At 37.8% G+C, this 14,742-nt stretch overlaps 1 protein-coding gene across 1 annotated transcript in view; it reads right to left on the bottom strand.

Moving 5' to 3' along the window:
* ALG14 (ALG14 UDP-N-acetylglucosaminyltransferase subunit) overlaps positions 1–14,742 on the bottom strand; it is a 102,210-nt gene that overhangs the window by 49,657 nt on the left and 37,811 nt on the right. The window lies entirely within an intron of this gene.

Genomic DNA, 14,742 nt, shown 5'->3' with positions numbered 1-14,742 from the left:
CAGCTTCAGGCAAAGAGGCAGTGTATTAGGCTGAAATGGTCCATTTCTTTCCAATTTGTTTTACATGTAGAATCTGATATTTATTTTTTACTTGATTAAAAATTAAATTAGGTTTCATGCAGAGCTCTTTCTCTGAGTATTTCATTTAACAATAGCCAGGTTGGAAGGAAGCCAGTAATCAAACGCTTGCAGACCTGGGAAACCCTTCTGGTTTTTCAGACTCTTTAATAAAGACTGAGAAGAACACCAGTATAGGGACCATGGATCTTTGTTTTTGTGATGACTCACATCATCCAGTATTCATTCATTTATTTTTAAGTCATTCCACAAATATGTGGAAGACACTTTTCTAAGCAGGGACCATGGGAAACAGAAAAGTACATGGCCTTTATCCTCAAGAACTTTACAGATCTCTCTCCCTCAACATAAGCAGTCCTCTTTAGTTTAATGATCAGTAACTCACAAATTCAAAGTTCTCTTTTTCACCTTGAAACAAATATTTCTGTAGAAGTATGTTTTCAAGAGAGTATGCGATCAGCCAACTTACTGAAAAAATGATTCAAAGACCCCTACTTTTAGGAGAAACTAAAAAAACACAATAGTGAAGAAATACATGGGTTTTGAGAGACAAAACAGTGAACAATAAGGTCTACTTAAAATTTGTATTACTGCAGGATCAAAGTGTACATTACAATAGGGGGAACAGGGCACTGAATGGATTATGAAGAGCTAGGACCAATGAGACCATTTAGACATAGCTTTAGAATGACTCAGAAATGGTCCACGTCTTTCACAGTTATATGTAGGCCTATTAGATGGAAAATCAGCAAAAATATAGAAGAGCTCAATAGCAACATCCATCAAAAGGATCTAATGGACAATTACAGAACATCCTGTTCAACACAGCAGAACACACATTCTTTTCAAGCACCCATGGAATATTCACCAAGATAGACTATACCCTAGATCATAAAACATTAAGTCAACATATTTAAAACCAGAGTGTGTTCCCTGACCAAAATCAATCAAACTAGAAATCAGTAATAGGGGAAAAAAAAATCTCCAAATAGAAATTAAAGCATGCTAAATAATCCATGGGTCAAAAAGAAGAAGCATCAAAGGACATAAAAAATACTTAGCACAAGATGAAAATATATCTACAGGATGATGCTAAAGCAGTGCTTAAAGATAAATTTAAAATACTAAATGCTTACATTAGAAAAGAAGAAAGGTCTAATCAGTGATCTAAGTCCCTACCTTAAGAAACTAGAAAAAGAAGAGCAAAGTGAACCCAAGACAGCCACAAAAAGGAAAAAATAGAAGAGAAAATAGGTGAAACAAAAACCTAACTATTAGAAAAGATCGATAAAATTGATAAGTCTCTAGTAAGACTGACAAAAAGAAAAACAGAGAAAACAGAACCTCACAATTTCAAGAATGAGACCAAAGCTATAACCACAGACCCTAAACCTGTAAAAAAGAAAAATTAGGGAATATTATAGCTCTATGGCATCCGGTCCCATCACTTCATGAGAAATAGATGGGGAAACAGTGTCAGACTTTATTTTGGGGGGTTCCAAAATCACTGCAGATGGTGACTACAGCCATGAAATTAAAAGACGCTTACTCCTTGGAAGAAAAGTTAGGACCAACCTAGATAGCATATTCAAAAGCAGAGACATTACTCTGTCAATAAAGGTCCGTCTAGTCAAGGCTATGGTTTTTCCAGTGGTCATGTATGGATGTGAGAGTTGGACTGTGAAGAAGGCTGAGTGCCGAAGAATTGATGCTTTTGAACTGTGGTGTTGGAGAAGACTCTCGAGAGTCCCTTGGACTGTAAGGAGATCCAACCAGTCCATTCTGAAGGAGATCAGCCCTGGGATTTCTTTGGAAGGAATGATGCTAAAGCTGAAACTCCAGTACTTTGGCCACCTCATGCGAAGAGTTGACTCATTGGAAAAGACTCTGATGCTGGGAGGGACTGGGAGCAGGAGAAGGGGACGACCCAGGATGAGATGGCTGTATGGCATCACGGACTCGATGGACGTGAGTCTGAATGAACTCCGGGAGTTGGTGATGGACAGGGAGGCCTGGCGTGCTGCGATTTATGGGGTCGCAAAGAGTCGGAAACGACTGAGTGACTGAACTGAACTGAACTGATGCACATAAATTTGAAAATTTAGATTAAATGGAACAATTCCTTAAAAACCACAAACTATAAAATCTCACTCAATATGAGACAGAGAACCTGAATAATCCTATGTCTATTAAAGAAATGTAATCTGTAGCTAAAGCTTTTGAAAAAGGAATCATCAGGACCAGATGTTTTCACTGCAGAATTTTACCAAACATTTAAAGAAGCATTAGCATAGATTCTAAATAATTATTTTCAGAAAATAAAGAGGGTGAAACACCTACCAATCATTTTATAAGGTCAGCTTAATTTCAATACACGGCTGAAAGTCTAAAACAGAAAGCTAATGACAAATAACCCTCATGAATATCATCATTAAAATTCTCACAAATTACTAGCAAATCAAATCCATCTATACCCCAAAATGATTATATACCATGATCGGGTAGAATTCATTCCAGAAATGCAAGTCTATCTCAATATTTGAAAATCTCTCACTGTACTGTATCAACAGCTAAATAAAAAATCATGGTTGTACCAATCAACAAAAAAAGTTTGGACAAAATTAATTTTGTCATTAATACATTAATTTTTCACTAATGTAATTAAGAAAAACATTATCAGAATACTAGGAATAGAGGTTGTAATGGTTAATTTTACATGACAATTGACTGGGCCATGAGGTGCCCAGAATTTGGTCAAAGGAGATCAAACCAGTCAATCTTAAAGGAAATCAGCCTTCAGTAGTCATTGGAAAGACTGATGCTGAAGCTGAAGCTCCAATATTTTGGCTATCTGATGTGAAGAGCCGACTCATAGGAAAAGAACCTGATGCTGGGAAAGTATTAAACATATTAGAAGTCTTAGCCAGTGTAATAAATTAAGAAAATAAAACTTTCGTATTTGCAAAAAATATGATTGTCTAGAAAATCCCAGAAAATCTATTTAGGTGACAGAGGATGAGATAGTTGGATGGCATCACAGACACAATGGACATGAGTCTGAGCAAACTCCGGGAGATAGAAGAGGAATGGGAAGCCTGGCATGCTGCAGTCCACGAGGTTGCAAAGAGTTGGACACAACTTAGTGACTGAACAATAACAACAATGTCAGTGTGGTGTTTGGGGTTACGATTAACATTTCAATCAGCAGACTGAGTAAAGCGCATTGTTCTCCCTTATGTGTTAAGCTGAACACCTAAATAGTACAAAAAGGCTGAGTGAAGTTCTATCCTATTGTTTCTGGTTCAGTTTTTCTGGAGAACCCTGACTAATACAAAAGGGAAACTTCTTCAACTTGACGAGGAGCATCCATAAAAAACCTAAAGTTGACGTCGTAATCAGTGGTGAAAGAATGAACGCTTTTTCCCTAAAATTGGAAAAGAGACAAGGCTGCTCCCATCACTCTTATTAAACATAATACTAGAAGCCCTATTCAGTGCAATAAAGTAAGAAAAGGAAACAAATTATATACTGATTGGAAGAGAAGAGATAAAACTTTCTTATTTTCAAAAAATATGATTTTTTTCTAGAAAATCCAAGAAAATCTAGAAAAGCAAGATCACAGAATCTGAGTGAGATAAACAAAGATCAACAGTATTTTGGTATGTTAGCAACAAACATGTAGAAACCAAAATTAAAAACACAATTCCATTTATAACTTGCAATTTTCTAAAAAAGTGCAATACCAAGACACTAATTTAAAACACATGCACATAATTTAGATGCTGAAAAATGGCAAAACATTGATGAACAAAATATAAGAAGATCTAAGTAAGTGAAGAGACATGCCATGTTCACATTTTGGAAGACTCAGTATAGTAAAGACGTCAATTTACCCCCAATCAAAATCCCAGCAAAACTCTGTCTTATATATAGAAAAACTTATCCTAAAGTTTATATTGAAAGGCGACAGGATCAGAATAGCTAAGACAATTTTGAAAAAGAAGAATGAAGTAGGAGAAATCGCTCTATCTGAAGTTCAGGTTTATATGCTATAGCAACCACAAGGGAGTGGTATTGAGAAAGGAGAGACATAGATCAATGCAACAGAAATTTCACACACAAAACTACCTTGTTTTTTAAACTTCTAACTGATTTTTTTGTTGATTTTTTTAATAGTAATTATTCTCTTAAAAAAATTTTATTTGGCGGCACCATGCTGCATGTGGGGTCTTAGTTCCATGACCAGGGAGGGATTCAATCTGAGTTCCCTACAGTGAAAGCAAGCAGAGTTTTAACCACTGGGCCACCAGAGAAGTCCCTCCAACTAATTTTTAACAAAGGGGAGAAGCAACTCAATGGAGGAAGGAAAGTTTTCTTTTTCTTTTCTTTTTTTAAAAAAACAAACTATGCTGGGCATCCAGGCAAAGTAAGCCTTTATCTGAACCTCACATCTGATGCAAAAATTGATTTATACATTTAAATGTAAAACATAAAACTATAAGACTTTTAGAAGAAAATATGAGGAAATCTTTGTGATTGAGGGCTGGATGAAGAGTTATAGATATGATGATAAGAGAATAATCTATGAGAGAAAAATTTGATAGATTAGACCTCATCAAAAGTAAAAAGGTTTGCTTTGTGAAAGACTTTGTTAAGAAGATGAAAAGACTATGAAGTAAGGGCAAATATTTGCAAACCACACATTGGACAACAGTCCAATACCTAGAATATACAAAACTCAAAAGTAAAATGAAAAATTCAGTCAGAAAATGGGCAAAAGACATGAGCAAGCGTTTCAGTGAAGAAGAGCTATTAATGACAAAGAAGCACATGGAAAGATGTTCAACATCATTTGCCATTATGGAAATACAAATTAAAAACACAATGGTGTATCACTACACACCTAAGAAATACTGATAATAACCAAATGCTAGAGAGAAGACAGAGAAACTGGATCTCTCATACATTGCTAGTGAGATGTAAAATGGTATTGCCACTATGGAACATAGTTTGGCTTTTTTTTTTGGGGGGGGGCTGTGAGGGTTGTGGGATATTACTTCCCTGACTATGGATCAAACCCTTGCCCTCGGCAGTGAAAGTGCAGAATCCTAACCACTGAGTCGTCAGGGAATTCTTGGCAGTTTCTTATAAAGCTAAATTTGTACTTTCTATCAGACCCAGCAATCTTATTCTTGGGCCTTTATTCAGAGAAATGAAAACTTGTGTCTACACAAAAACCTATATATGAATATTCACAGTAGCTTTATTCATCGCAGAAAAAAACTGAAAAATAATACAAATGGCCCTCAGTATAAATGGTTAAACAAACTGTAGTACATCCATAGGATGAAATCCTATTTAACAATAAAAAGGAATTATTGATACATATTAAAAAACTGAATGGATATCAAGGGCATTAAGCTCAGTGTAAAAAGTAAATTTCAAAAAGTTTCATACTGGGTGATTCCACTTATAGAATATTCTTGAAATGACAAACTATAGAGATGGAAAACGAATTAAAGGCTACCATGGAACATGGCCTGGGGCTAGAACAGGGCTAGCACAGTTCTCTGGCAGTGATGTGAAACAGTTATGTACCTCGACTTTGACACATGGATTAAAACAGCACAGAACTACACAGGCACGCACACACGCACGCACCCACACACCCACACATGAACACATATGAAAAACAGTGAAAACTGAATAAGGTTTTTAGTCTGGTTAATAGTATTATGGGGACACACACACACAAAGTGTGGTTTTAGAAACTTACTGTAGTGTGTGTACTAGTGTGTGTTGTGCTCTGTTGAGTCTGACTCTTTTGTGACCATCATGGGTTGTAGCCTGTCAGGCTCCTCTGACCATGGAATTTCCCAGGCAAGAATACTAGAGTGGGTTGCCATTTCCTTTTCCAGGGGCTCTTTCCAACCCAGGGATCAAACACGTGGCTCCTGCCACGTCTCCTGCATTGCAGGAGGGTTCTTTACCGCTGAGCCACTAAGGAAGACCCTGACAGTATTATACTAATATCAATTTTGCACTACAGTTATATAAGACCACCACTAGGGGAAGCTCGGTGAAGAGTACCTGGAACGCTATGTACTATTTCTGCAATTTCTTGGAATCTGGAATCATTTCAAAACAAAAAAATGCTAAAAAATCTACTCAAATGCTTTTTAAAAGAGTCTCAGCTACCAAACAAGGCACAGCCTAAAGAGATGGATGAACTGTTTCTGATTTAAATGGCTTCCCCCTCCACAACAGAATTACTAGTCCATGTCTACCTGTTATTTCTTTATTCCGTTTTCCTTGAAGCTAACTAAATAAAAGCTTCTTGAGGACACTGGCTATACTTTATTTAGCCAGTGCTGCTTTCAGTGCTGCTGCAATACAGACATTAAAAAATGCTAGTTACGTTTCTATTGAATAAGTTATCTAATTCTGGCAGAACCTGACACATTTCTAAGGGAATTGGAACTATGCTGCTCTGACTAGGTTGGTGACCTTGGTTACTCAGACCTCTCTGGATTTTGAGATTTTTATCCATAGAACAGAGATAAAGAGTACTGTGTCACAGGGCTGCTAAGGGAATTAAATGAGTTAACATATGTAAAGCACACAGAATAGTAACTGACACACGGAGAGTTGAAAAAATTTTATTTTTCTAAAATTTTTAAAAAATACGACTTTAAGGTGTTTCATTCTGATGAATCAAAATGACAAATCAATAAAATGTTTAAGTGGTCATTTCCTTTAAATACTACTGCACTTCAATGAGAAAAATCTGTTTATGGGGTTTATAGAGAAAAAAGTCCCATATGTCATCTTAACAGTACTCATAATAATTAACCTTATAAAAATGACTACCTTGCTACTGCACTCAGGTCTTAAGTTTTGGATCTCATTAATTTCTAATAACAATAAAATATACGTGAAATGCTAATTAATAAAGGTACAGTCTAAAGACTTCAATCTTATATACATTATGTGATTCACTCAACTGACTTATTAATCTTTTACTGTTTTTAAAATGACCTTTTTTCTATTCTCTGACTGCTCAACTCTTCTCCATCTTTGCTTAAATGTCATCTCCACTCTCAAGCCATATCCAGCTCCCCAGAGGACCTACTGCACTATAATAACCCAGCTGGGGGCAAGACTGCTGTCTACTGTGCTTGCTTTCATACTTCTCACACTCAGGATAAGTCCTGTCACAGAGCAGGGCTGACCACCATTTGTGAGTGAGGGAGTGTGGGAACCACTGAGTTCTTCCGATACTCCCATAGCAGTGTTCACTCGCCACCATAAGGCACCAGTGACTTAGCACAGTGCCTGGAGCATTCATCAAAAACACGTGCTGACAGGTTACCAAGCGCCAGGCACTGCTGCACCAGTACAGTGAACACGGCAGCGGCCGTTTCTTTTGGAATGGCACACACATACATAAAATAGCTTTTAAAATCTTTTTTTAAAATTGGGATTAGGACTCTGAAGAAAGTAAAGCAGGGCAGTCTCTCAGAGAGGTGAGGACATGGGCTGGAGGAAGGGGAGGCCTTTGTGAGCAGGGAACATTTGAGCTCAGAGAACAAAAAGGCACCAGTCACATTTAGAGCAGGTGTGAAGAGCCCCACCCACAGGGAACGACCCGTACAAAGGCTCTGAGACATGAATCAGATGGGTTTGCTGGGGGAGAAAAAAAGGCAGGTCTGGCTGGCACACAGAGAACTAGGAAAGAGAGGAGGAGGAGAAGAGGTCAGAGAAGCTGGTCAGGCTGGAGCATGCAGGCTACAGTGAGAAATTTGGATGTTATCCTAAGAACATGGAAGACTGCAGAACGTAACAGCATTCTGTGAGGAGTAACAGACTCTGATTTACATTATAAATCACACTGGCTGCTGAGTGGTGAAACTGCAGGGGGTTATGAATGTCCACGGGCAGACAAGAGACCATGCAATGGGGATGGGGTGGTGCTGGATGCCATGGGGACCGTGAAGATGGATGGAAACAGACAGAAATCATGATAAACTGTGAAGACATGGCTGGCAGGGCTTGCTGTTGAACAGGAGTAGGGTGTGGCAGTGATAAATCAAAGATGTCTCCTGAGAACTTGACTTCAGTAAGTTTACCAAGATGGGGAAGAGTGTGTGTTTGATCCCTGGGTCAGGAAGTTCCTCTGGAGGAGGGCATGGTAACCCACTCCAGTACTCTGAGAATCCCCAGGGACAGAGGAGCCTGGCAGGCTACAGTCCATAGGGTCGCAAAGAGTTGGACATGACTGAAGTGACTTAGCATGCACGTATGCATGTGTGTGTGTGTGTGTGTGTGCACGCATGCATGCAAGTGGTCAGGGAAGAATACTGGAGTGCGCTGTCCTTTCCTTCTCCAGGGGATCTTCCCAACCCAGGGATCAAAACCCACATCTCTTGTGTCTCCTGAGTTGGCAGGCGGAATCTTTACCACTGTGCCACCTGGGAAAAATAGGAAATACCTACTATTTTGAACCAAGAAAGTTTCAGATGCCTATTGGATGTACAAGGGGATAAGCAGTACAAGGGGAAAAGCAGTAGGCATTTAACATATACTTTCAATAACTCTTTGATGATGACAGACTCACCTAGAATCAAACATATAACACAGCATCGCCAACTTGACCAGCTCTACTTACTGTTTCCAAGGTTACAGAGACAAACATAAAATAATAAGTGATTGAAATGACTAGAAATCTCAGTTCATTTGATGAACTATGTCATTTTTGGCTGCTAGTGATGTTCCCTGACCCAGATTCGTAATTCAGCAAAGGAGTTGAATTTTCTGTTAGAAATTTTAGATAAATGCTGTAACTCGACTCGGGTATTTGTGCCACTTAAGAGAGGGTCTTAAAAACATTAGCGTGGTGAGGTGCAGGGAGGAGTAAGCAAGGATTCACCAAATCACTTTTACTCAAGGATAATTACATGTTATATATGAAGCTACTGGGAGGCAAAGATTTGAGGCTTTCAGCCACGATTCAGATTTTAAAATGGATATTTATTAAGATATAATTTATAGAGTGAAATTTATCCTTTTTAGCACACAAGTCTTAGTTATGACAAACGCATGCAATTAACAACCACCACCATCACCATCACCACCATGATCAAGATATAGAACAGCTTTTCACCCAAAAATATTCCTTGAAGTTTTTTTTGTAGTCAGTCCCTCCCCCACCTCAAATGCTGGCAACCAACGATCTATTTTCTGTCCAACTGTCTTTTTAGACTCAAGGATACCCTTAGGAACTTACAACTCTTATTCACAGGATGCCTGGCAAAGCCATATTTCTTGGAAAAATATGATACGTGAAATATCAGAACCACCTAAAAAGTTATTTCATGACCTTGTAAAAGAAGAAACCACCCATTCCAATTAGTAAAGATTAGATTCAGGCCTCCAAATCAGAGTCATAACCTTTCCTCTAAGATGCTTTTCATCTAATAATTGCTTAGAAGAAGCAAGCATGACTTTTTTTCCACTGCGTGGCATGTGGGAGCTTACTTTGCTGACCAGGGATCACACCCAAGCTCCCTACATTGGAGGCTTGGAGTCTTAACCACTGGACTTCCAGGGAAGTCCCCCAAACAAGCATGCCTTTTAATACATGCTCAATAAGCACAATTCTACACTTCTCCCTCAAAACAAGCTGAGTTTTTGGATCACTATCTCATTTAAAAAGTTAAATTAAGATATAATATTACATATTCTTACAATGGTTTTGCATATGATTTTCTATAATAGAAAACTGATAAATATGAATTCAATCAATTTTCCACATAAGTCTCATTTGTAAAATTCTGTAATACTTCTTTATTAACACTTATTTGAATTATCCATTTTGAATTCTAAAATATTCTATTTTGAAAAATATATATGATACTTAATTTTGAAATATATACTATTATTATATTATTCAATTAGATCAGTCTTTATTAAATCTATTATGAAAGCAAATACTTAACTTGAGCTGTTGGGGTATATTTAAATTTACGTACTCAATTAGAGGGCTGATATTTAACATAATTTATTTTAAAAGTAATTTATTAATTGACTTCTAATTGGCCTACATGAATGAATACACCTTCCATGGTGAGCCAGAATGGGGCATACAGTCCAGTAAAGGCTTTGGGCTGTGGAATCAGAAAGACCTGGATTCTAGACCTAGCTCTGTTATTTCCTGGTTTTGCATACTCTGGGCAAGTAACTTCTTGTCTCACAGAGCCTGAGTTTCCTCCTCCATTAAATGTGCATAACAGAACTACCCACCTCATACAGCATGAACGCAAGTACTAAGGACCAAGCCTGGCACATGTAAGTGTGGTCAATAAATGTTAGCTATTATATACCAAATGGAATTTCCATTTAAAAAACTGAAATGTTCTATTATTCACCATTCGCTCTGAAACAAGGAAAGTGACTTTATTTCTGTTTTACAGATGACAAAGTGAGGAACAGAGACAGTTGAATGGAGAGTCAACTTACTGGCTCAGGTGCATACAACTGAGGTGAAGCAGAAAACCACCTTGCTGTTCAGACAACTCAGGTAATTTAAGGTCTGATATCACTACTGTTTCTAAAACCGGGGTTTTCTTTCCTAACAGAATTAAAAAGAAACTTTGATCAAAGTCATAAGAATGCACAAAAACAGACATATGGATCAATGGAACAGAACAGAGTGCACAGAAATAAACCCAGGCACTTGCGGTCAATTAATTTTTGACAAAGGAGGCAAGAATATACAATGGAGGAAAGGCAGTTTCTTCAGCAAGTGGTATTGGGAAAGCTGGACAGTCATGTGTAAACCAATGAAGTTAGAATATATCCTTATACTATACACAAAAAGAAACTAAAAATGGCTTAAAGACCTAAATGTAAGGCATGATACCATAAAACTACAAAATAACATATGCAAAACATTCTCTGACATAAATTGCCAGACTATATTCCCAAGACAATAGAAATAAAAGCAAAAATAAACAAACAGGACCTAATCAAACTTAGAAGCTTTTACACAGCAAAGGAAACCCTCGACAGAACAAAAAGACAATCTACAGATGGGGAGAAAATATTTGAAAATGAAGCAAACAACAAGGGCTTAATTTCAAAAATATACAAACAGCTCATACAACTTAATAACGAAAAACCAAACAACCCAATCAAAAAATGGGCAGAAGATCTGGAGACAATTCTCCAAGGAAGACATACAGATGTCCAACAGTACAGAAAAAGATGCTCATCATCATTAACTGTTAGGGAAATGAAAATCAAAATTCACACGAGTCAGAATGGCCATCACCAAAAAGTCTACAAATAATAAGTGCTGAGGGCATGGAGAAAAGGGAACCCTCCTGCACGGTTGGTGGGAATGTAAACTGATGCAGTCACTGAGGAAAACAGTATGGACATTCCTTAAAAAATTAAAAACAGAGTTGCCATATGATCTAGCAATCCCACTCCTGAGCACAGATCCAGAAAAGATAAAAATGTTAATTTGAAAAGATACACGTTCATAGCAGCACTATGTATAATATCCAAGACATGGAAGCAATGTAAGCATGCACGGCAGATGAATGGGTAAGAATGTAGCATACGTATACAATGAAATATTGCTCAGCATAAAAGAGAATGAAGCAATGGCATCTGCAGCATCATGAATGGAACTAAAGATTACCATACTAAGTGAACTCTGTCAGAGAAAGACAACACCATATGTTATCACTTATTTCTGGAACCCAAAAACAAACAAAGAAAAAAACGATACAGATGAACTTATCTACAAAACAGAAACAGACTCACAGACATAGAAAACAATCTTTTGGTTACCAAAGGGGAAGAAGGTGGGGGGACAAATTAGTTTGAGGTTAACAGATACAAACTACTATACATAAAAGAGATAAAGAACAAGGTCCTACTGTATAGCACAGGGAACTATAATCAATATCTTGCAATAACCTATAATGGAAAAGAATCTGAAAAAGAACATATATACATAGACACACACACACAACTGAATCACTCTTCTCTATACCTGAAACTAACACAACAGCATAAATTTACTATATTTCAGTTTAAAAGGGCAAAAACATACAAAAGAATTAGAGCCATTTCTAATTTTTTTAAAAAAGAAAAAGTCAAGGATGAATACAGGAGAGAGCTGCATGTTGTAGTTCTGCTTTTGAAGTAGGAAAAAAGGCCTTTTCCTCATTAACTTGGTGTGTGTGTGTAAAAGGGACTTTCACTAAGTGGGAGTTCACTTTGTGATGCCAACCATATCAGAACAGCAGACTGGACAATGTTCAGGTTTGAAATAATTTTGAAAACTCAGTTTAAAAGGAAATAAGTACCTCACATTCCCTCCTTTCCCCCCTCTTATTCCTTTAGAAACATAATAGTTTTTTTTTTTTTCCCTTCCACTCTTTATAGGCAAATTTATGGCACTCATAAAATTTTAGACTAAGTTTGAAGGGAACTGAGAGGACATCTAGTTCAATCCTTTTGTTTTAAAGTAGAGAATGATGCCCAGAAGGGATCTAAAATCAAATAAAAGCCAAAATGAGCCTGGGACTCAGTGTCTTAATGCCCCATCGGCTACTCTTCCCACTACGAGGGTATCAAACACTTAGGCCAGGCAGACAGCAGAGTCCTCCACGTCCACAGCAGACGTCAGCCGTCACGTCATTGCCTCCTTCTCACTTTCACACCCTAGCGTCCTCAAGTCATCACACTCGAACCTGGCTGCTGCCTGCGACAGTGGCCATACCCCCAGTGGCTTAGTAGATGTAAACTCAAAACCTCCCGCTTAAAACGTGAAGACCATTTTTCTTCCTTCCACTTTATCTCTTACGTTTCAGGAATAATTAAATCTTTAAGAGCAGTACACACGTGTGTACTCAGTTGCTCAGTCATGTCCAACTCTTTTGCGGCCCCGTGTACTACAGCCCACCAGGCTCCTCTGTCCATGGAATTCTCCAGGCAAAAATACTGGAGTGGGTTCCCATTTCCTCCTCCGGGGGATTTTCCTGACCCAGGGATCAAACTTGCGTCTCCTGCGTTGGCAGGTGGTTCTTTACCACTGAGTCATCAGGGAAGCCCCTTAAGAGCACTAATGATCTTTCAGAAAACATCTGAATTTTACATACTAAAGGTGGGGTTGGAGGCTGTGAGATAAATTTACTTTGTCAACAATTTTAAAATAAATATAAGCAAAATTAATCTGTGGTGATAGAAATCACCAGAAATTGGTTGCTTGAGGAGGGGCCGGTGGAGTGATAGAAATGTTCTAAACCTTGATAAGAGATATAGTCAAATTATATACTTAAGATCTGTGCATTTCACTGCTTGTAAATTATAGCTTTTAAAAAAAATCTAAATTATTCATATAGAAAATTCCAGCTTTAAAATTCTAATCTAAAGGAGGCACTTGAATGGCAATTCAGTTGGTGAAAGGCAAAGACCAAACTGATAGCGGTCTTTCAAAATCATCAGAGCTAAGTGCATTTTTGTCCAACTATTCATGAAAATAATATCCACTGTGCCAGAAATCATGTATAAGGTAAGCTAATCAAGAGTTTCTTTAAGGCTACACAGATTAACGGATTCTGCGTTAAACAGGAATGAGAGTATTATTTAAGAGCTGTCTACACTATTGTGATAACATATCTGCTGATCTGCCTTACACTGAAGTGCATCTAGAATTTAATAACAGAACTTCATCCACAGAGAATTTAAGACCATTAAAGATAAGGAAGGTAAGGTTTAATATGGTGTACTAATTAAGTTTTCACATTTCTATCTTCTGTATTACTTTCCTATAAAAACTTGGGAGTGTATGACATTCTGCCCATTGCATATCATTTCTGGTAACAGAGTTTTATTTGCCTACTAGATTGCTAATTTTTAAAATTCTTACTGGGGTATAATTGATTTACAATGTTGTGTTTGCTGCAAGTGTTCAGCAGAGTAAATAACATACATATATCCACACTCTTTTAGATTCTTCTCTGAGTAGGTCATTACAGAGTATCAGTAACAGAGTTTTATTTGCCTACTGCTGCTGCTACTGCTGCTAAGTCGCTTCAGTCATGTCCAACTCAGTGCGACCTCATAGATGGCAGCCTACCAGGCTCCCCCATCCCTGGGATTCTCCAGGCAAGAATACTGGAGTGGGTTGCCATTTCCTTCTCCAATGCATGAAAGTGAAAAGTGAAAGTGAAGTCGCTCAGTCATGTCCGACTCTTCGCGACCCCATGGACTGCAGCCTACCAGGCTCCTCCATCCATGGGATTTTCCAGGCAAGAGTACTGGTGTGGGGTGCCATTGCCTTCTCCAATTTGCCTACTAGATTCCTAATTTTTAAAATTTTTACTGGGGTATAATTGATTTACAATGTTGTGTTTGCTACAAGGGTTCAGCAAAGTAAATATCATACATATATCCACACTTTCTTAGATTCTTTTCTGAATAGGCCATTACAGAGTATCGGTAACAGAGTTTAGACAAAACAAGAAGAGTATTGAAAAGGAATAGAAAACTGGTTCTTTTCCAGCTGACAAGTAAGCACGTGATGTTGGCTCAGGAACCACAGGTGGACAGGAGCAAAAATTGGTTAAAGATAGTGCTCGGTTAGTT

This window comes from Budorcas taxicolor, chromosome 3 (genome assembly GCF_023091745.1).
Source record: "Budorcas taxicolor isolate Tak-1 chromosome 3, Takin1.1, whole genome shotgun sequence".
Lineage (NCBI taxonomy): Eukaryota > Metazoa > Chordata > Mammalia > Artiodactyla > Bovidae > Budorcas > Budorcas taxicolor.
Note: the sequence above shows the minus strand (reverse complement) of the source record. Positions and strands in the feature narration are given on the sequence as shown.